We start from the raw sequence: 22,573 nt of genomic DNA on the forward strand, positions 1-22,573 counted from the left end.
GAAAACTAGCACAATGTATTGCACCCCTCTTCATGCATAAATAAGCTTTAGCAGAGAACGCCCTTAATGCTGACTTAAAACAAGGACTGGAGTTCCTCATTTGGTATGTTCTCACTTCTCTTAAAAATTCAAAATTGACAAGTTAAACCATCATGGGAAGTCAGCTGGAACAACCATTCTGACTTTTGGAATCCAAAGTAAAGGGCAATGACATATGAAACTTGATCCTTGACTTATGGCTTCTTAGCTCTAGGTGACCCCAACTACTGATCATTACTGTGCAGTTGCCCAGTTTTCCAAACTGTGGACCAATGTATAATAGGGCACTGCAACAGATTCCCAGGGACCAGGCACATTTTAATTTTTTTCAAGAGAGATATATACAAATATCTCTTGAACATTATGCATAGTACTACTTAAGAGAGTCTATAGTTTTCAGCTGGGTGTGGTTGCATACGCCTGTAATCCCAGTGGCTCAAGAGGCTGAAGTAGGAGGATTGTGAGTTCAAAGCCAGCCTCAGCAAAAGAGAGGTGCTAAACAACTCAGTGAGACCCTCTCTCTAAATAAAATGCAAAATAGTTCTGAGGATATGGCTCAGTGGCGGAGTGCCCCTGAGTTCAATCCTTGGTTACCCACCACTCCCCTCCCCAAAAAAGGAGAGAATTCATAGTTTAAACATTAAGGCAGATTGCATTCCTCTCAATGACTGGTCATTACAGAATTGGATTTTTTGATAGTTGCTACTGGAAAGAACAAATACCACACTAAAATCATGTCAGATTGGAAGTGAGCATGACATTATCCAACCCGGATCCAGGGTTGGAAAGGTTGTGTAGGCTCCACAAGTACACTCGTGCATTAGTAGGCACTGCGGCTATTTAAGAATGAAATGAAAGTATTGTTTTGCCTTTCAATTTATGTGTAATAGTTTTCTACATGACTACTAAATTGTTAGCATATAAACACTTATTCAGTTGTTTGGTTTTAAAAAATAGAACAGTTCAGTATTTCTTTTGGCCTAGAGCATAAAAGAGTTACTGAGACACCAAGAGACACGAGAAGTTTGGGAAACCCTGGTTTAATTTCATGAGTGGTGAAAAGTTTGGAAAGAAAATAAGTATTATGCCAATGTTGTAGGCCGGATATTTATCTTTAAAAAAATAAAGTGCAGTGGAAGAGGAAGGAGAGAGAGGAGGAAGAGGAGGGGGAAGAAGAAGAAGGAAGTGGTAATAGTAGTAATTATAGCCACGAAGCCAGCACTTACTAAGTCCAGACTTGTGCTAAGCAGTTCATGTATAATAATAATAATAGGGCCTGTATCATCATGTGTACTCTGGTATACCTTAGATTTCCTCTATTCTGGTTGGTAATCAACTAATCCAGTGCCTCAAATATTCTCTCACTACACTGGCATCCTTCTGTCCTCTCTTGCTAGGTACCTCCTGGACTTCTTCACAAAATAACAAGTTAATTGGCCAAGGGGCACCTCTAGAATCTTGCTCCGGCAACAAGACTGGAGCCTGATTAAGCTCCATCACTGCCTGGACTTCCTAATGCTAAACAGTTAGCATCCCACTCTTGTCCAATTCTTATAGCAACTTCTCTGGAAAGGTAGATTCCAATGATCTAAAATGCATTGACCTTGCAGCTGGTTCACAGTTCTCTTGATGTGAGGGACAATCTCCTCCTTAAATACGTAGAGATCTTTCCTCTGATGTTTGATTAGCTGGCATCATTTTCTCAATTTCTGAGGGCACTACAATATTCTATTTGAATTTTAAAAGTCAACAAAGTTGTATGTTCTGTAAGACACAAATCACTGTGTGTGGGTGTGTGCATGTGTAATGTAATGTAACACCTAGAAAAAACACACAAAAAATTCATACAAGAGGTACATTCAAAAGCACTACAGATAGCCAAAAACAGAATTCTAAAAAATGTTCAAATAACCCACAAGAAGACAGAAAAAGAAAATCTGAGAGAGTACACAGAAAAGAAAAGATAAAATAGCAGATAAAAGCTCTAACATTTCAGAACAACATCAAAAGTCAATGGACTAAATACATCATATTAACAAGTTAAAGAAGAAAAATCACACAATCATGTCAATTGATACAGAAAAATATCTTGACAAAATTCAACACCATTCATGATTTACAATATCATTTGCACTCTATCAAAGAAAAATAAATATTTAGGTGCAAGTTTAATAAACTGGTTCAGAACTTGCATCTGAAAACTACAAAACACCAATGGAAAAAAATCAAAGAAGATTTAAATAACTATAGATACACACATAGATTGGAAGACCTAGCATAGGAAATACATCATTTGTCCACCAAATTGACATATGGGTTTAACATAAATTTCTGTCAAAATGTCAGTAGATTTGTAAGCAGACAAGAATATTCCAAAATTATACATGCAGACAAAGGAAATATAATAGATAAAGTAATTTTGAAAAGGATGACGTGGGAGAAATTAGTTCATCTGATTTAAGACTTACTATGTCATCACGATAATCAATACAGTGTAGTTTTGACAGAGGGATGGACACAGTGAAATAAAAAAGATGACCCAGGAGCAGATCCGTATAAATATGCCAAACTGATTTTTTTCTTAACAGATTTTATTATTTTTAGAGTATTTTAAGTTTTATACAAAAAAGCACAAAAAGCAGAGATCACATGAACACCTTGTCCTTTCTTTGAACCCACGGATTCTTCTATTATTTTTTATTGATTTTTTTAAAAAATAAATGACAGCAGAATGCATTACATTTCTTATTACACATATAGAGCACAATTTTCCATATCTCTGGTTGTTTGTAAAGTATGTTCACACCAATTCACATCTTCATACTTGTATTTTGGATAATAATGTCCATCACATTCCACCATCCTTGCTAACAACCTGCTCCGCCTCTTCTCCTCCATCTGTCCTATCTAGAGTTCATCTTTTCCTCCCATCCTCCCCCTCCCTACCAGACTCTGAGTAAGTCATCTTATATCAGAGAAGACATTTGGCATTTATTTTGGGGGGATTAGCTAATTTCACTTAGCATTATCTTCTCCAATGCCACCCACTTACCTGCAAATGTCATGATTGTATTCTCTTTTATTGCTGAGTAATATTCCATGGTATATATAGGCCATATTTTTTTCATCCATTCACCTATTGAAGGGCATCTAGGTTGGTTCTATTGTGAATTGTGCTGCTATAAACATTGATGTGGCTGTGTCCCTGTAGTATGCTGTTTTTAAGTACTTTGGGTATAGACCTAGGAGAGGGATAGCTGGGTCAAATGGTGGTTCCATTCCCAGTTTTCCAAGAAATCTCCATATTGCTTTCCATATTGGCTGCACCAATTTACAGTCCCACCAGCAACGTATGAGTGTACCTTTTTCCCCACATCCTTGCCAGCACTTGTTGTTGTTTGTATGCATAATAGCTGTCTTTCTGACTGGAGTGAGGTGATATCTTAGAGTGGTTTTGATTTGCATTTTTCTAATTGCTAGAGATGATGAACATTTTTTTCATATATTTGTTGATTGATTGTATATCATCTTCTGAGAAGTGTCTGTTCAAGTCTTTGGTTCATTTATTGACTCGGTTATTTGTTTATTTGGTGGTTAGCTTTTTGAGATTTTATATACCCTAGAGATTAGTGCTATATCTGATTTGTTAGGGGTAAGAATTTGCTCCCAAGATGCAGGCTCTCTGTTCACCTCACAGATTGTTTCTTTTGCTGAGAAGAAACTTTAGTTTGAGATTCTTCTATAATTAATATCTTGCATTAGTGTTCTACATATGATACAATTAATTAACAAATATTGATACTTTATAACTAAAATCCATAGTTTACATCAAGGTTCACTCTTTGGGTTGTGCAGTTATATGGGTTTTGACAAATGTGTAATGTCACATATTTACCATTACAGAATTATACAGAGAATTGCCCTGAACCGGATGCGGTGGTGCATGCTTGTAATCCCAGCAGCTAGGGTGGCTGAGGCAGGAGGATCACAAGTTCAAAGCCAGCCTTAGCAACAGCGAGACACTAAGCAACTCAGTGAGACCCTGTCTCTAAATAAAGTACAAAATAGGGCTGGGAATGTGGCTCAGTGGTCAAGCGCCCCTGATTTCAACCCCCAGCATTACCCCCACCAAAATAATGATCATCATCATCATCATCATCATCATCATCATCATCATCCTGAAAATGCCCTGTGCTTCTAAATTGTGGCAACCACTGATATTTGATATTCTTTCACTTTCCTAAAATGTCACATAGTTGGAATTATATGATAGGTAGCTTTTCCAGACTGGCATCTTTCACTTAGCAATATGAATTAATGGTTCCTCCAGGACTTTTCATAGCTTGATATTCCATTTCTTTTATCACTGAAAAATATTCCATCATATAGATGTACCAGTTTGGTTAGCCATTCACCTATTGAAGAATATCTTATTTGTTTCCAAATTTGGGCAATTATTAACAAAACTGTTGTAAACATCCTTATGCAGGTTTTTGTTAGATGCAAGTATTCAACTCATTTTGGTAAATACTACCTAGGAACAAAATTTCTGTATCATGTAGTAAAACTATTTCTAATTTTATGAGAAACTGTCAGAGTGTTTTTCAAAAAACCTGCAATTTTGCAGAAAATGAGAGTTCCAGTTGCTCCACATTCTCATCAGCATTTGGAGTTCTCAGTTACTTGGATTTTTAGCCATTTTCTTAGATGTGTAGTAGTATATTATTGTCCTAATTTGCAATTCCCTGGTGACATATGATATGTCTATCTTATATTTTATTTTTCAACTGTATATCTTTGGTGGATTTGCTATCTACACAAATCTTCTGCCCATTTTTAAATTGGGTTATCTGTTTTCTTCTTATTGAGTTTGAAAAGTTCTTTGTATATTTTGGATGCATGTCATTTCTCAGATATGTGTCTTGTAAATATTTTCTTCCAGTCTTTGGCTTGTCTTCTCTTTCTCTTAACAGTAACTTTTAAATTAAACTAAATTTGGTCCAAGGCTGAATTTTCACTTTGAGTACTTACATAAAGAACCACAACCTAACATAGAATGTAAACTAGCTGAAAGCCTAATTTAGGAATATACTCTTGCAACAAATAGCTGAATCTCAGCTGATGACAGCAGCTAAACTTGAGTCAATCACAGGCAACCAGCTGATCCAACCATGTGCGAACAGGCAAATTCCAAGCTGCAACCAATCAAAAGCTGTTTCTGTATCTCACTTCCTTTTTTCTGGCCATAAATGCTGCCTCCCTACCTTGTGGGGCAGAGCTTTCTGAACTTCTTTGGATTCTGAGGGCTGACTGATTGAAGAATCTCTTTGCTCAGATAATCTCAAATTCAACTCGTCTAAAAGTTTTAAGTTTTTTTTTTAAACAAGTTTAATAACATGAACATCTTATGTATGCCTGGAAGTTACCCAGAAAATGAGTAAAACTCAACCTGGTGGTTTATATAGCATCTTCAACAAAGAACACAAATTTTTGGAGAAGTGATAAGACAAAGGAAAAGGGGTGGCCCATAGTAGGAAGGCAAATAAATGGCAGATAAAGGCTAGTTAGTAAAGCTTGTTATATAGATAACTCTGATACTGAGGCCAAGAAGGGCTAATGTTGACTTTGGTGATCAGCTGCTGTCCTTGGTAGAGAGGGGAGAAGGGACACCTTGGTAAATGTATTTCCTGCTTTAAGGCAAACGGGGGAGAACAGAAAGCTCTTCTTATATCTTATAAAGCTCTTCTTGTATCTCTTCTTATATCTTATATATATTCCTTCTCAATTTCTTTCAACATGAAATAATCCCCATACCAAGGTGGCATATGTTGGGTTGGTATATTATGGTCTCTTATAGTCCCCATTTTGAAATTTTATTGTTAGAAAGTTTCATACATTAAGAGGGCTGGGGCTGTAGCTCAGTGGCAGAGCGCTTACCTAGCATGCGTGAGGCACTGGGTTCGATCCTCAGCACACATAAAAATAAACAAATAAAAAAAAGGCATTCTGTCCATCTCCAACTATAAAATATATTTTTTAAGAAAAGTTTCATACATTAACAGTTGAGATAGTAGATTGCCCTGTATCTTACTGAACCTGAGGATAGGTCACTTGAGTTAAACAGTTAAGCAGTGTCATTTCAGGAGACAGTGTTGTAGGTGGGCTCCCATCAGAGTTATGACTTTATATGGTTTTAGTAAACAGGTATTTAATAAAAGACATGTCTGTGGAAACACATACCACCACAACAAAAAAGGTAAATTATGAACTGTTTTCTGTGATCAAGAATGTGAAGGCAGAGCCTACAGAATGGGAGAAAATCTTTGCCACCTGCACCTCAGATAGAGCACTAATCTCCAGGATATATAAAGAACTCAGAAAACTTAAACACCAAAAAAAAAAAACCCAAAACAACAAAAACAACAACAAAAAAACACAACAAATAACCCAATCAATAAATAGGCAAAAGAAATAAACAGGCACTTCACAACAAATATATGAAAAAATGTTCAGTTTCTCTAGTGATTAGAGAAATGCCAGTAAACTCCATTGATATTTCATCTCCAGTCAGAATGGCAATTATCAGAATGGCAATTATCAGAATGGTAATTATCAAGAATACAAGTAACAATAAATATATATCCCACACTGCTGGTGGGACTGCAAATTTGTGCAACCACTCTGGAAAGCAGTATGGATATCCCTCAGAAAACTTGAAATGGAACCACCATTTGACCCAGTTATCCCACTCCTCAGTATATACTCAAAGGACTTAAAATCAGCATACTACAGTGACACAGCCACATCAATGTCTATAGCAGCTCTACTCACAATAGCTAAGCTATGGAACCAACCTAGGTGCCCTTCAACAGATGAATGGATAAAGAAACTGTGGTGTGTAAACACAATGGAATATTATTCAGCCATAAAAAGAATGAAATTATGACACTTGTTGGTAAATGGATGATGGAACTGGAGACTATCATACTAAGTGAAATAGGCCAATCCCCCCCAAAAACGAAGGTCAAATGTTCTCTCTGATATGCAGATGCTAACACACAATAAAGGGTGGGAGGAATGAGGAATAGAAGTTTATTGGATTAGACAAAGGGGAATAAACGGAAGGGAGGAGGGATGGAAATAGGAAAGACAGTAGAATGAATAGGACATAACTTCCCTATGTTTATATATGAATACTCAACCAGTGAAACTCCACATTATGCACAACCACAAGGATGGGATCATAATAAGTTATATTCCATGTATCCATAAAATGCCACAATTCACTCTACATACTCATGTATATCTAAAAACAACAACAACAAAAAGGCCCTTTCTGAGTTCAGAGGGCAGCCAGTTGAGATTTCTAGATCTGATCTTGGAGCATCTTAATCTGGTAGAACTAGAATGGCAGTTTCAATCCAATGAAATTTCCTGGTTTGTAGTTTGAGTATCTCTGGTGATATCGAAGGGTGTTCCCCTGAGTGGCTTCCACATCAACAGCCATGGAAGTTTTCCACCTATGAGCTTTTGTGATGATTTCCCTGAAGTTTATATCAAGTCTTCCAGCCTCAGTTTTCAGGACTTCAAGAAATGGATAGTTTTAGTTTTTAATGGTTTCAAGTCAGAAGAGTGGGAGAAAATTGAAATGTTAGTTTGGAGAGTTGTAGCCAGATATTGATGGAAACTAGAAGAATTCAAGATCCAGTTCAGTTTGACAAAAAAACAAAAGAAAGAAAAAGGACAGATAAGGAGTGCACTGTAGTTTTTTACTGTCCTGAAACATTATTTTCTCCCTATGATCACTCCTATTTCTACCAAAGATAATCACAGTAAGATTAATTTGTTTGCAAAGTAAGTCTAGTCTCATTAGATATTCATTAAATATGACCTAATTATTTACATACATAGAGTAAGCATAGCAATCGACCATTTAGTGTTGTTTTAAGTCTGCTTCACTGGATTTTCTTTTTCTTTCTTTCTTTCTTTTTTTTTTTTTTTTTTTTTTTTTGATACTAGGAATTGAACTCAGGGTACTTGACCACTGAGCCACATCCCCAGCTCTATTTTGTATTTTATTTAGAGACAGGGTCTCACTGAGCTTAGGGCCTCACTTTTCCTGAGTCTGGCTTTGAACTGGTGATCCTCCTGCCTCAGCCTCCAGAGCCACTGGGATTACAGGTGTGGGCCACTGTGCCTGGCTTCCCTGGTTCTTTTAATAAGGAATATTAAATTAGACTTTTTAAATCTCTCTAAGAGAAGAAGTTTTTAATTTTTAAGGAAGTTTAACTTATCAGTTATTTCTTTCATGGATAATGCTTCTTGTGTTATATCTAAAAAGTTATTACAAACTCAAAGTCACCTAGATTCTATCCTGTTTTCTTCTAGAAGTCTCATAGATTTGCATTTTACCTTTAGATCCATGATTGATCTGGGGTTAATTTTTGCCAAGGACGTAAAGCCTATGTCTAGTTTCATTTCTTTCATGTGATTTCCAGTTGTTGCCGTAACACATACTGAGAAGACACTCTTTACTCCATTATACCACCTTTGCTTTTTTGTTAAAGATCAGTTAACTGTATTTGAATGGTTTTATTTCTGGGCTCTTATCTATCGAGCCTATTTGTGTATTCTTGCTGCTACCACAGTTGATTACCATAGCTTATGGTGACTCTTGAAATTAAGTAGCATCTGTTTCCCAACTTTGTTCTTCTTCAGTATTGTGAATACTGATTTTTGAAAGTGGTGCAAAAATAATTCCGTGGAAGAAGAACTTCCTTTTTCACAAAAAGTGCTGAAGCATTTTTTGCTACAGACAAAAACCAAACAACAAAAACATCCCTACCAAAACAAAAATCCAACCAGACAGACAACACCACCAATAATTTTTATTTAAAGGTCATGCCTCATATAAAAATCAACTCAAAATGCATAGACTTGAATGGAAAACATAAAATTATAAAACATTTATGAAAGAACATAGGAAAAAATCTTTGAGATTTAGATTTAGGCAGAGTTCATAGAATTAGTACTGAAACATGATCCATAAAAGGGAAAGTTAGTTAATCTAAATACCATCAACATTTCTCTGTGAAAAGGGTAAAAAGACAAATTATGAACTATTAAAAAATTGTAAGTAAACAAATAAATGCATAAAAAATCATTCCATTAGGAAACAGGCAAATAATATGAAGAGTCACTTTAAAAGGTAGTACATATGGATAACAAGTAAGCACATGAAAAGATGTTTGACATCATTTAGCTTCAGGGGAAATGGAAAGTTAAACTGCAATAAGATATCAACTACATATAAATTAGAGTAGCTAAAATAATAAATAGTTGCAACACTAAATTCTGGTGAGGATGCAGGGAAACTGCATCACCCACTTTATGATTTGGATTTGTGATGTCCCTCCAAAGCTCATGTGTGAGACCATGCAAGAATATTCATAGGTGAAATGGTTGGGTTATAAGAGCCTTAACCTAATCAGTGAATAGTCCCCTGAGAGGGATTAATTAAGCAGTAACTCAAAGTGGGTAGGGTGTGTCTGGAGGAAGTGGGGCACCGGAGGTGTGCCTTTTAGTAAATATTTTGTAACCAGCAAGTGGAGTCTCTCTCTGCTTTCCCATCATCATGTGAGCCACTTCCCTCCACCACACTCTTCTGCCATAATGTTCTGCCCACCTCTAGTCCTGAGGAATGGAGCCAGCTCTTATGGATTGAGACTTCTGAAACTATGAGCCCCAAATAAATTTTTCCTCCCCTACAATTGTTCTTGTCAGGTCTTTTAGTCATAGCTATATAAAAAAAAAAAAAGCTGACTAAAACACTCATGTATTGCTGGTGGAAATGTAAAATGCCACACCTTAGAACAGTTTAACAGTTTCTTATAGAACTAAATGTCAAACCATATGACCCTGGGCATTCATTAGAACAAGGAAAACTCTGTATATGAAAATATTATAGTGTTTGTATATCTAAACACTGTGAAAGACTCAGATGTTCTTCAGGAAATAAGTAGTTAAGCAAACTATGTTTCATCCTTATTAGACAGTAAAATATAATTAGCTATTGATATACACACCAACCTGAGTGCATCTCAAGAGAATTATTCTGTGAGATAAACACCAATTCCCAAAGGATACATAACATCGGATTCCATTAATACAACATTTTCAAACAACAAAAATAGAAATGGAGACCAAATTAGTGGTTGTTAGGGGTTACAGAATGGATGGGCAGAAGGAAGTGGACATTATAAAAAGGTGATATGAGGAAGCCTGTGATGGTGGACATGGTTTGCCTCTTGACTATACCAATGTCAAGATCCTACTTGTAATACTGTTTATGTCACAGATTTGCAAGATGTTGAAATTGGGGTAAAGGGTACCAAGGATTTCTCTGTATTCTCTCTTACAACTACACATGAATGTATTATATCTCAAAATTAAAAGTTAAATTAAAAAGAAACAAATGGTAAAAAATGTACCTTACTACTATCAGCCTCATTGCCAAGTCTTTTGCTTTTTTAAAAATTGTTTTATCAAATATATTTGTATACAAAACAATGTATTATTTCATTTTGAATAGTATTGTAACTTATCGAAATGGGATCAAACCAAATGTGCCTCTATGTAGTTCATTTTTTTCCTTCTTAAAACTCAAGTATACAAACAACTCAACTTAAAAATAAGTGAAATAAATAAACAGACACCAGAGAATATGGATGAAGCACATGTAGAGATTTGTTATTAGAGAAATGCAAAGTAAACTCATGGTTAGATACCACTACACTTCTATTACAATGTGAAGAAAAAACAAAACAAGAAAACAAAAATTAACAAAAAGCAACCCCAAATGCTGGGGAGGATAAAAGAACACCCAGAGATCTCATTTGTTCCCTTATAGAAATGCAAAATGGTAAAGCCACTTTTGAAGACCGTTTGATAGTTTATAAGTAAGTTGATTAAATATGATACTGGAGATGGACTGTCTGACCCAGTGACAGTAGCGATGAAACTGATAGTAAGTGTGACTATACAGGCGAGGCTTTCATGGGGACTTCTGCTCTGAAGGGCATTGAAGCTCTAACAGAGCATGTCAGGCTGTCTCAGAGGAGAAAAGTATACAGCTTTTATGGTGTCTGTAGGGTAGGCAGGGACCCAGACTCAATGTCATTACAGGTCGAGGTGGGATTTCAGTTGTGCCAGACCACTTCTTTATCGCGCTTCTTTGTGTGAATGTTTTATCATAGTCTGCACCACAGGGTGTGTTTTTTACTGTGCTAATAAAGTAAGGGAAACTGCAAGTTACATCTATGACTATTGTATGCATGTATTTGCCTTTCACCACCTGGAATGTGACCCTTATCATCTAGGAGAATCTCTAATATTATAATATTACTTTACAAGGCGTGCTATCATCCTGTCTCATTGGGTTTGATTTTAATAACCTCATCTTGTATGGTTCTAGCTTCTTGATATTTCTGTCATCCACATAGTCTCAGAAAGCTGAGCTTCTCAACTTGGGCTTCTCAACTTCCTGTCTCCTGGTGTGTTATCTTACTTTCATGACCTTGAAGATGGGTCTTTTTTTTTTTTTTAAACCCAGAGGCACTTTACTACTGAGCTACACCACTAGCCCTTTCTTATTTTGTTTTTTAAATTTTGAGACAGGGTCTCACTAAGTTGTTTAGGGCCTTGATAAATTGCTGAGGCTGGCCTTGAACTTGTGCTCCTCCTGTCTCAGCCTCCCAAGCCACTGGGATTACAGGTGTGCACCACTGCACCTGGTTCTATTGACTTTTTTTAACTCCTAATTTTCTGGTATGTCTCTTAACCCCATAAGACTGATAGCTAGAGAGGCTGTCTCACATACCTGAAACACAACTTTACCACATGACCTCAAAATATCACTTCTAGGTATTCATCCAAGTGAATTGAAAACTTATGTGCACACCAAAAGCTGTTCACAAATGTTTATAGCAGATTTTATCTATCTTGCCAAAACCTACAAGGAACCAAGATGTTCTTCAACAGTTAAATTGATAAACCATGGAACATTCATATAGTTGAATAAATAAAAAGAAGAAGCTACTGATTTTTAAAACAACGTAGAGGAATCATAAATGCATTTTACTCAGAGAAAAAACACACCACACCTGCAAGGCTGCATATTGTGTGGTGCCCCTCATATGACATTCTGGAAAAGGCAAAACTATAGGATGTAAAACAGGCCAGTGGTTGCCAGGATTTGGAGAGGAGGGAGCTGTGGACCACAGTGAAGAAGGAAAGTGTTTCAGAGGATGGAAGTGTTGTGTGTAATAGTGGAGTCATTGAATATTTTGATTGTTCCCAACTGAGAATGATTTTGCCATGTCTGGAGACAGTTTTGGTGATCACAACTAAGAGTGCTACTAGCATAGGATACTTTTGTTCATCCTGCAAGGGACAAAACAATCCCTTTCCCTGCAACAAAGAACTATCTGATCCAATATGACACTAGTACAACAGTTGAGAAACCATGATCTCATAGAACTGTATATCATAAAGAGAGAAAAATGACACGAAAACTTTAAAAAATCAACCAAAACATCAAAAAGTACATGAACTTAGATATGAATATAGATAAAATATAGACCAATTTGAGGGAAAAGTCAACTTCCTTATGATAATAAGTATCTCCCCCTATAAACATGGTATATTTCTGTATGTATTTAGATCTTGTTATTATCTTGCAATAAAGTTTTATAATATTTCCCATAGAACTATTTTATTTTATTTTATTTTATTTTTGGTACCAGAAATTGAACTTGGGGGCACTCAACCACTGATCCATATCCCCAGCCCTTTTTTGTATTTTATTTAGAGACAGGGACTCTCTAAGTTGTTTAGTGCCTTGCTTTTGCTGAGGCTGGCTTTGAACTCATGATCCTCCTGCCTCAACCTCCTGAGCCTCTGGGATTACAGATGAGCACCACCACGCCAGGCTGAACTATTTTAAATGATAGGTCTGCATTAGCGTTTATTTTGAAATGGGTTTAAGAGCTACACTTCAAGAGACATTAATTGACACAAATATGACAGATCCCAGAGTACATCTTCAAAAAGTAAATAGAGACTTCAGCGTCTGGTCAAGATGTAGGAAGAGGGACTGAATTTACCATCCTATGTGAAAAAAAGAAATCAACAAACAAAAACAGACAAAAGGCATGGAACTGATTTTAAAGGCACCAAAAAAACAGATCTCAAAGGAAAATTGTCCCTGAGATGGGAGAGAAATGAAATGAGCCCTACAAGGCCTGAGTTTGAGATATTAGTCATGAAGAAAGAGGGAAAACTTAATTATCCTAGTGGACTCCCTGAGATAAGGAGTCCAGGAAAACCAACGTGACAAGAATTCATAGGAGTAAGTACCAAAGTGAAGGGAGCTGCAGGAAAGTGTGTTGGGGGGGGGGGCGGCATCAGAGACCAGTGCCCCCCAACACATTGAATAATCAGGAGAACATTCAGTGCAGGCGTGTGAGGAAACCACCCAGAACTTCAGAAAGAATTATTTGAAAGGATATGAGAGAAGAGTATCTGCCACACAGGACAGAGAATAATGTGTTGTTCCGCAAACTAGACTGGAAAATTAGCAATTTGTGGGATACTGGGTAAAGTACTGAGAATGTTTGTAGTGGGAATTAATTATCCCTAGAATGAACACTGCCCTGGATCTGCCTGACAAATCCCACGGGTAAGATGCAAAGGATCACACTGTTTCAATTAACTTCACTGCATCCCAGAACAGAGCCAAAGAAGGTCAATAGGAATACAAATAGAAGACTTTTATTTATTTATTTATTTACTTATTTACTTACTTACTTATTTATTGGCTGGTTCCCACTTGCAAGTTCTCTGGCACCTATCTGGGATATGTAGGAGGTAAAAAGAAAACCAAATTTATTACCACCTAGTTCCTCAAATCTCAAAGTCTCTGCGGGTCCACTTTCTTTTGTCCATCTTCAGGTCTTCCTGTGCCCTATATTATTTTAGCTACTAGGAGAGCTAGAAAGGAATGGAAACTTCAACCATGGCCAGAACCAGAACTTTTAAGATATTTTAAAAGGTACATTGTAAATAAAACCTATTTTTTTTAAAACTGTTTTTCTCGGTCATTCCCCTACTATCATAGACTTTTTTAAATTAAAAAAAAATTGCTTTCTGTGATGTAATGATAGATATATTTTTTTGCCCATGGTTCTTGGCTTATAACTCCCTCCCCACGGCAGTCATTAAAACTAGAAGTTTTCTTCCCTAAGGTGGGTCAGAGAAAGGCAGTCTGATAGTAGATGACAAGACTACCATTCAGAAAGTTCTGTCCCATGCCTTGCGGGAAGAAATGTCAAGTAGAGAGAAAAGGAGGAATCTGAACAGAGAGACCTCCTGGGTTTCCCCCCTCAATCTACTAGCCTTCGATATGCAATGAAGTTTCCATAAAACCAGAAGGCCAGGGTTCCTCCATATTGACAGCGTTAGAGCGGACTTGGATTATAGGACACCAGCTGGGGTTTGCCACAGCAGAATTCATTGCTTGCTTGCTGGTGAGGACCTCTATACTTTTGGGGACCCAGAAGTCTTCTGTGTTGATTATACTGTGTAGAAGAAGAACAGTTTTTCCAACATAATTTTGAAAAACTCAAACACACATGATTTTTATTTTGTCTTGTTGATCTCCCCCCACCCCACCGCCCCAACAGACTTAAGTGGCAACCTCCTCAAGGGTGAGATTAATGTTTGGTACAGCAGCAAGGGAGAGTTTATGAGATCTTTTGTGGTTCCTGAGAAATTAGGAGGCCTGTACAGTGGGGCTTGGCTGTGTTGAAATGTGCAGCCTGAGGCATGGCATGAGGCCTGCTTCCTAGGCTGGCCATAACCAACAAACCCAGCCAGCCCAATCTACTTCTAACAGACCTGATTTCTGCATTGTTCTGAGACCTTCTGGATGAGGGAGTTAACTAGATAGGCTATCAATTAGGAAAATAAAGAAACCATGAACTGGAATGATTACTCCAAAAGGATCCAGATGGCTCCAATATCTATTAACTGTAAACCCCAACGGGCTTCTGTTACCATCAGAAGCAGCCCCATTTAACCCTTGCCTGATGGTGACCTTGCTTTGCTTGGAGACCTTCTAGTGGTTCCACTTGGGTGATTAATTGTCCAGTGAATGCCAATTCTCCTCCTGCCATCCTCTACTCTCCCTCATTGCCTCCAAACCTATAACTAGAAGCAGATCCTACAATACCCATGGGAAAAGTCAAACTTGGGAGCAAGAGGCCTGCCTGGTGCAGGAGTTATAGAATTGCACCAATTTCTATCGTCCAAGTATAGAATTATAAGGGTACCGCACCAGGGATGGATGCAAATAAATTTAAGCTTACATTATTATACAGGCGTATTTAACAGAGATTCTGCATCCAATATGCTAATACATGCAATTATTTCCTTTTGATATTGTTGATAGATGGAAAATTGGATTCATCTATGGCCAGTGCTGAGTTGAAATTCTAGAAATCCCTTGTAGATAAAGTAGTAGAAAGATTTAGGCAGATGAGAATGTAAGAATGGATTTATTCTGTTACCTCTGAGCCCTACAGCTTGTCATAAGAGCTCTGAGAGATGCATTAATGAAGGTAGTGCCAAAATATTTGAAAAGCACTATATTGTCTGTTCTCTATACCCCAGAGGTTAAGATGGAAAATACTGATGTTGAAAGAACTTCTATGATTTAAATAAGGATGATGTCACCCCAGAATGAAACTAATGAGAAGCATCCTGTTATCAGAGACAGCTTGGATTGATTATTTTAATAGGTAGAAGAGCTGATGCAGTAACCATGGTGGCTTGACACAGGAATGATTGGCATTGAATAAATCATCAGGTTCCAATAGGAGGGCTATCATGTTTAGCTGGGTAAAGAAAGCTTTCTCTGCAGAAAGAAAGAGCCATAGGATACAAATGTTCTTAGACTTGGGAGATCCCTTCACATACCTTTCTCCAGAGAGGACAAGTTTTTCCAAGTTATTATATCTTATTCCTTTCCTTGACTGACATGCCAAATCATTATTTCCTAACTATTCATTACTCTGAAACTGTTCCTCAGACCATCTTTCCTTTTGTCAAGATGCCCAATGAGATATCTCACTTAAAATTCCTCCCATTCAAAGGAAATCTCTACTCTTTTACTGAAGGGTCATCCCTTAATGGGGCTGCAGCATTACAAAAATTCATCTCCAGCTTTCATGCAAAAGTGCAAATTAGAGGGCTGGGGATGTGGCTCAAGTGGTAGCGCGCTCGCCTCGCATGCGTGCGGCCCGGGTTCGATCCTCAGCACCACATACCAACAAGGATGTTGTGTCCGCCGAGAACTAAAAAATAAATATTGAAAAAAAATTCTCTCTCTCTCTCTCTCTCTCTCTCTCTCTCTCTCTCTCCTCTTTCACTCTCTCTCTAAAAAAAAAAGTGCAAATTAGACTCTTTTTTTTCTATTTAACTGGTCATAGGGAACACTGTATGTGGCTTAAACACAGATGAGGGCAGGATAACAGTAGGATGGGAATACCACACCAGGAGTGACAGCCACCTGCTCGTCCAGCTTACCTTTTGGACCAATCCCAAATACAGTACAGCAAATGATGAAGGAGTATTAATGGTATGCTAGACTCTATGGTTGGGTGGATCAATGAAGCAGCTGGTGTCCAACAGACAAGTAGGTGTCCAGTCTCTATGAAGGCCTCATACATAGCCAAGAGCTCTCTCTCAAAATGAAGATAATTCAAAACAGGCATGATTTTGCTACAAACCCTTATGGGATGCTAGCTGAATTCTCCTGTCATGGCTTCACATTTTGTTCAGTCACATTTTTTTTTCAATGCTGGAAATTGGACCAGAGCCTCACACATACTAGGCAAACTGTCTACCACTGAGCTACACCCCCTGCCCCAAGCCATAGATATTTTGAAAACAACTGGGCTCAATGGTAATAAGTAGAGTGACCAGGTACCCTATCACCTAAACTAGAGAAGTTTAGAAAGTGAAAGGAGGCACTAGTCTGGGAAAATAGCCATAAATTAAAATCATCCCAGGATGGATGGTCATCAAGCTGAAGAGCCAATTAGCCAGAGTTGAAAAAGGAATCCAGCGAATTTCGATTCTGTCCTGAATTTCAAGCAAGACATTCTCAAGTATTCAGGCAGACAAAGTAAATATTTAATCAGTTATCAAATTTCAGTGTGCATGAAAAGCACCTGGGTGAGTTTGTTAAAATGAAGTACTGAACTCTGTACTTTGAATTCCTAATTCAATAGATATAAAGGGCCTCAGAAATGGAATTCAATTGATGCAGATCACCCAGGTACCAGACTTTAAGAAATATTGATCTATTGAAGCAGGGAAAGAGAGAAAATGAAATAGAGATTAAAACAAGCCCCACAGACTGTCCTCATTTTTTTCCCATAGCAACATTTAATATCAAAGAAAGGATAATTAAGCAATTGCTACAATATTCAAAAGAAAAAATATTCCAAGATGTGGTTGACATTTTAAGGCTACTGACAACTTCCATAAGCATGAACAAACTCAAGGAACTTTGCCTATATAAGAATTTTTGGCAAAAGCTCTTTGATGACCAAAGTCCAGATAAGAAAAGATGAATAAAAATAAAGACCTCAGGAATGGAGAAGCTGAGTTAATGTAAAACTGATACTAAATAATTATGAGAATTGTGATTGTTAAACAGATAACATTATAAACTTTGATGAAATAATACTTACATATGTAAATGGATTAATAGTTCTCATTTAATAAGGAATAAGATATATAAACCAAAATTTAAGCTTCCAAGAAGAGTATCAATGTAAAAGGCAACTGAACAAAATCAAAAACAGTTACTAAAAATACTTTTAAAAAATTCAGACACTATCTTGTAAACCATGTTTTTGTCTGATAACAGGATCTAGGAAGCTCAGTGTATTTATGACTGGCTGTTTAAAGAAAGGTTGGATTTACAAACTCATTCAGGCATGATAAGGTTTCCAGTAATATAAAACTTGACTATCCTCTGTCTTTACCCATTATTTCTCTATTTGCTTTCCTTTCATTCATGGTAAAGAAATTAAGATTCACATACCCCATGCTATCTAAAGACTTATCTGAAATGTAAGCCATTTTGTTTGTTAAGAATTGTGCAATATTTGAGCTCATTTCAAAAGTCCAAAGGGTTGGCCAGTTCATATTTTGATGTACCTAAACTTGTAAGGAGGCCTATGACCTCTGTTCTCCGGGAAATTCCTCCCCCCAAAAAGTGTAACTTTGTTTCTACAGACTTGTAAAAGACCAGAAAAGCTTTTGATTTTTTTTCTTTTTATTTATTTATTTTTTTTTTCGTATCATAATTACATTTTATTTTATTATTGGTTGTTCACAACATTACAAAGCTCTTGACATATCATATTTCATACATTAGATTGAAGTGGGTTATGAACCCCCAATTTTACCCCAAATGCAGATTGCAGAATCACGTCGGTTACACATCCACAATTTTACATAATGCCCTATTAGTAATTGTTGTATTCTGCTACCTTTCCTATCCCCTACTATCCCCCCTCCCCTCCCCTTCCATTTTCTCTCTCTACCCCATCTACTGTAATTCATTTCTCTCCTTGTTTATTTTCCCATTCCCCTCACAACCTCTTATATGTAATTTTGTATAGCAATGAGGGTCTCCCTTCATTTCCAAGCTTTTGATTTTTTAAAAGATGACTAGCAGAATTCTTTTTTTTTTTTTTTTCCGGCAGAAGTTGGAAAAAAACCTTGAATAAAAATGATATTTTTAAGATTTTCTAAAATAAACATAAACTAGGAGTTTTGTTTAATTTTACAAATAAAGCTAAGCTGGGAGGCAAGGGATTGTAATATTAAAGGAAGTATGAGTGGTAACATTTATGATTTTATACCAGGAAGTCCATTTGAACCCTGAGGTTTTAAAGCACAATGACTAGGGTTGCTCAAATTTTTCCTTTGTTTTTATTTCATAATCTGGGAGAGTTCCTGTAAGAAGTAATATACCTCAAAATGAAAGATTGAAGTTTAAAAATTCCTCCAGTTTCACTTCAGTTTCCTTTTCTTCTGTTAAAGTCAAGCCAGTTTTTTTTTTAAATCTAAAAACAGCATTCATGTAAGTACACTTTAAAAGGATATCTATTGTTTACATTTTATACATGCAGAGGAAAACATTCTTGGAATGATGTTCATCTAACTATATTTAAAGTTTTTATTGAGGTATAATATACAGGATATTCATCTGTTATGAATGTATGGATTAATAACTTTATAAATTTACAAAGCTATTCACCATCACCACAGTCAAACTCTTTTAGGACTATAATAAAAATCAATATTTATTTATGTAATTTATTTTCTGTACAACCATATTAAAGCAACTGTTTTTGTTTTGCTCAAAAGAATAACTTCTTATGGGGGGAGGAAGGATAGTAGAATGAATCAGACATTATTACCCTATGTACATATATGGCTACGTGACTGGTGTGATTCTACATCATGTACAACCAGAAGGATAAGAAATTATACTCCATTTATATCAGATGTCAAAGTGTATTCTATTGTTATGTATAACTAATTAGAGCAAATTAAAAAAAAAGAGAGACAAGAAAAAAAGAATAACTTCTAACAAAGGTAATCTATTTTTAAATGAGTTCCTCAAATTTTTCTATTGATATTTTAAATACACCTGGACATTTATTTTCATAACAAATAAAAAAAGTTGAACCAGTGAAATGATATGAACAAATGAGAAATCCTAAGATTGCTATAATTCCCAAATTTTTATGGAAGAAATAATCCAAGGAGGACTATAAAAAATGAGTGTAAGTATGTACTTGATTCTGAAAGACACTTATAAACACAACTTAAACTCTCACTTAACCTTCTATAATTTATATCAATAACATTCAGATATTAGGTACAATAAAAATCTAGTTAAAAAAGAATATCCCGCAGGGACTGGGGGAACAGGAAAATAACTTTAGATGGAAATCCTTGTCCAAAAGGAAGCACTAATTTATCAAATGTAATCCCCCCCCTGAAACACAGCAATTTTAGATGGCTGTTCTTTTTTGTTTTACTTAGTTACACATGCCAGTACAATGATCTTGACATATCATACATTTGAATCAGATGGGATATAATTTCTCATTTTTCTGAGTGTACAGGCTGCAGAATCACATGGTCATGCAGTCACGTATACACCCACAGCAATAATAATGTCTATTTTATTCTGCTGTCCTTCCATTCCCCCCTTCCCCTCCCCTCCCCTCCCATCACTTCTGTCTACCCAATCTAATGTGACACAATTCTTTTTCTTCCCCTCACATCTTCATACCTGAATTCTGTATAATGAAGGGGGTCTCCTTCCCTCTTCCATGCAATTCCCCTTCTCCCTCCTTTTCCCTCCCACCTCACTTCCTATCTAGAGGTAATTTTCTTCTCATGCTCTTCCTCCCTACCCCATTTTGAGTCACCTCCCTTATATCAGAGAAGACATTTGGCATTTGTTTTTTGGGGATTGGCTAACTTCACTTAGCATAATCTGCTCTAACGTCATCCATTTCCCTGCAAATGCCATGATCTTGTTATTTTTTAGTGCTGAGTAATATTCCATTGTGTATAAATGCCACATTTTTTTATCCATTCATCCTTTGAAGGACTTCTAGGTTGGCTCCACAGTCTAGCTATTGTGAATTGTGCTGCTATAAACATTGATGAGGCGGTGTCCCTGTAGTATGCTGTTTTTAGGTCTTTTGAGTATAGTCCGAGAAGAGGAATAGCTGGGTCAAATGGTTGTTCCATTCCCAGTTTTCCAAGGAATCTCCATACTGCTTTCCAAATTGGCTGCACCAATTTGCAGTCCCACCAGCAATGTATGAGTGTACCTTTTTCAACAGCATCCTCACCAGCACTTGTTGTTGTTTGACTTCATAATGGCTGCCATTCTTACTGGAGTGAGATGGTATCTTAGAGTAGTTTTAATTTGCATTTCTCAGATTGCTAGAGATGGTGAGCATTTTTTCGTGTGTTTGTTGATTGATTGTATATCCTCTTGGATGGCTGTTCTTTACACCTCTTTTAAAACTGAATCTCAATCTGAGGTTTGTTTTCCAGAAAATCTGGGGTTTTGTTCTTTGGAGCTTGTTGTCTATAATCCCTTCTAGAGATTTTAGATCCAGATAAAGAGTGGAGAAACACTGATTCTAACTTTCTGGCTTCTGTACTCGGTATTTTTTTGTCACTTCTTATATTCCAATGGGCTTCATGTGTATCATCCTTGGGTAACACTTGTTGGAGGGGCTTTTGTTCCTTAGCTGAAGAATGGAAAGTACTTTCCTTCCTTGGTGTCCACCTGGCTTTCCCAATGAGGAAGTCATCACCACTGTCACTATCCTCGGACTGGAAGACTGTTTGTAGAAGCTTTCTTCTGTGCTGCATCAAAATACTCCTTTTTCTCTTCATATAATTGTTCTTAATTATCACTGTTACTGCTAACTGAGCTACCAGACCCTTTCTTTTCTTTCTTCTTCTTCTTCTTCTTCTTCTTTTTTTTTTTTGTTTGACTTAGTGTTTTTATATTTGTTTCAGCAGGTGTCCGCTCAGGTTCTCAAAGAACTACAGAATCCTTTCCCAAAGGCTTTGACAGAGAATCTGTAGTGGATCCATGTTCCGCCTTGGTTGTTTTTTTCTTCTGAATTATTTATTGGTTTCTTGGCCAGTATTTTGGCTTCTTTCACTTTTTGATCACTGGTGATAGTTTCTTCATGCTGTGATTTCCTTGTATCATCATTTGAACATAAGGGTATCTTTAAAATGACTTTCTTCTGAAGTATTTTTTGAAAAGTCAACTTTAGTAGCATTTTGTCTTGCATCTTTAAAGGCTTGGGCAGAAGCTTTTAGCCATCTATTTTTTTTTCTTCAAAAGAGAGTGTACTGCTAACCTGGCAATTGCTCTATCAGTGGAGTAGAATCTGGCTTCAAAATCCTTTTCAGTGATGCTACTGAAACTCAGTGAGGAAAAGTCATCCTACACTAATAGTTGATAAGTCTTCTTTTTTCAGATTTTTTCAAAGTCAATATCATCATCAAGAGTAGATTTAGTTACTGTATTAAGTTTTAATTCCTTCATGGCAATTTCTTCAAGTAACCACTGTATCCATCTTTGTTTTTTTAATATTTATTTTTTAGTTTTAGGTGGTCATAATATCTCTATTTTATTTTTATGTGGTGTTGAGGATTGAACCTAGTGCCCCGTGCATGCCAGGCGAGTGCGCCACCGCTTGAGCCACATCTCCAGCACATCCATCTTTGGTTTTTTAATAGCATATTTTTAGTGCCCTTTTTGGACTTCAGTCTGACAAGTTTTCATAATGACCAAAACTTGGTTTCTCTTCACTTCTTTTCTCATCTTCACAACCATCTCCAT

The 22,573-nt window shown here is 36.7% G+C and overlaps 1 pseudogene across 1 annotated transcript; it reads right to left on the reverse strand.

Moving 5' to 3' along the window:
- Positions 1-21,225: 21,225 nt before the first annotated feature.
- On the reverse strand, positions 21,226-22,573 carry LOC308653373 (serum response factor-binding protein 1-like; annotated as a pseudogene). Its single transcript has 3 exons — positions 22,448-22,573; positions 22,179-22,307; positions 21,226-22,118 (listed from the first exon to the last, which is right to left on the reverse strand). The product of its transcript is annotated as a serum response factor-binding protein 1-like (transcript).

Source organism: Spermophilus citellus (assembly GCF_964194105.1).
Source record: "Spermophilus citellus genome assembly, chromosome: 7".
Taxonomy (NCBI): domain Eukaryota; kingdom Metazoa; phylum Chordata; class Mammalia; order Rodentia; family Sciuridae; genus Spermophilus; species Spermophilus citellus.